Source organism: Pteropus vampyrus, unplaced genomic scaffold (assembly GCF_000151845.1).
Source record: "Pteropus vampyrus isolate Shadow unplaced genomic scaffold, Pvam_2.0 Scaffold29, whole genome shotgun sequence".
NCBI lineage: Eukaryota > Metazoa > Chordata > Mammalia > Chiroptera > Pteropodidae > Pteropus > Pteropus vampyrus.
Genome location: NW_011888810.1, coordinates 9,815,948 through 9,817,933, shown reverse-complemented (window position 1 = coordinate 9,817,933; position 1,986 = coordinate 9,815,948).

The following is a 1,986-nucleotide window of genomic DNA, read 5'->3' as shown; positions in this document are numbered from 1 at the left end:
TCACTGGGAGAGCATAGGGTACAACAGCAACTTTCTAGTTCTGCTAAAAATCATCATATTTATTGCACAAATCCAATTAAGACATTGATAAAAATAAGAATGAAGGAACCATTCCAGTAATAATCCCATCACTAACAAATGTAACTGTTCTTTCTAGGTTTACATTCCTCCTACCAGACCCTGTACATATGCATGATTTGGATACCGGCACACTCCCTGCATGGATGAAATTTTGTATTCTGACTTTTAAAACAATTTTAACATGATATAAGACATATTTTTCAATTACTATTTAGCTTCGGAAATTAATTTTAATACTTGAAATGTAGTATTTCCCTTTTAAATGCATTAATAGCGAAATAAGCCTGAAGAACTAGAGATAAACTCTAGGTTTCTGGGCCAAATATCTGAAATGGTTATCATAATCTATGATCTGATTTCAAATTTATTCTCCTACCCTCTCAACCTCATTTAGTTTTAATTATTTTTATCTTGAAATTCTAGTCTCTATCTTTATTCATTTTTTCTCTTTTAATCTTTCAAGTCGGGACAGCAAAACTAAACTACAATAAGCTGGACTATGGGAACATTTTTTGAGGGGAGGAAGGAATGTGGAATAAGTTCAGCCAAAGCAGTCTGGAGAGCTAAAAAGATGTCTTTGCAATGAAAAAGATGTCTCCTGCCAATCCCTCTTCACTATGCCAAAAGTAAGGAGCTATTTTCTTTCTAAGTAGTTCTGTGCATCTTTCTGGCAAATAGCAACTCTCTTTGTTATCCCTGCCTCACACAAAATCAAATATTTGCTATTCTTCTCTAAAATGACTTTGACAGATCATTTCTGATTTCCAAAATATGTTTTGCTTCCTTATACCTTGGAGTTTTCAAATAAAATAGCTTCTTACTTTGGAGCAGTTACTCATACTCCATTTTAGCTTTAAAAAATAATCCTTGCCTCCATACTTTAGGTTTTATTATATTAAAACAATCAATTAAATTAGATTACGAAGTGGCTCTTTCAGTGATTGAAAAAAAATAAAGTAAATGTGATGGAAACTTTAGATACAATCATAGTTCTCAACTAGCTGTGTGGTCTGACCATGTTGCTTTACCACCATGGGGCTTAGCTTCTCTGTAAATGCCTTCTTAATCAGTGTTGATGGGAATAAATATCTGAAGTATATAGCACCCACTTTGACACTTATTGAGCATTCAGTAAATGCCATTCTTGTTTCATTTAGCCTACATTTATTGAACATCAATGTGTATCAATTCAGCATATGCCAAATAGTCAAATATGAATAAAATGACTACCATAAGATTCATGTGCTAGAGAAGTTTTCATGCAAGGCTTACAAATTCTGGTTGGGACTTGGACATTGAAGTAATATACTTTTGTTTTGAATAAGGCCAGGTATTTAAAGGGAATAGATGAAGGGAAAATATTCCAGATGTAGACAGCACAAAAATAATGTTTGACAGAGTTCTGGGGTACTGTATTCTGCTTTGTTTTTTCACCTAAAGTGACTGGATAATCCTTCATTTTTTCATCTAAAGTGATTGGATAATCCTGACAAATGTTCAGCCCTGCAATGCATACAAACTCAATACTTTCATTGCTTAGAGAGTTTATGGTCATTGCCAACCCACCATTTTCTGACTCATCCTCCCTGATCTTCAATAACAGATAGAATCAAGGACCAGCAATATTTTGGCAGAAACAGATACTGATGCCATTAGCTTAAGATTTGTGGTTGCACGACCACTAACCACATGATGCAAGTTCCTGCCTCTTGGATTTATTTCCAGTTTTGAATCCTATATCCATCTCCTTAGACCTGTCGCTTGATTGTGATTTCTCCGAGATTTCCTCATCCCTTCTCAAGGGACTTTGTTTGTCTCATCTGTGTAGATACTCTTCTTTGTGAATGCCTGAGACCAAGCCTGTTCAGCCTGTTCAAGCTGACTTCAGCCTTGCAAGTGTTATCT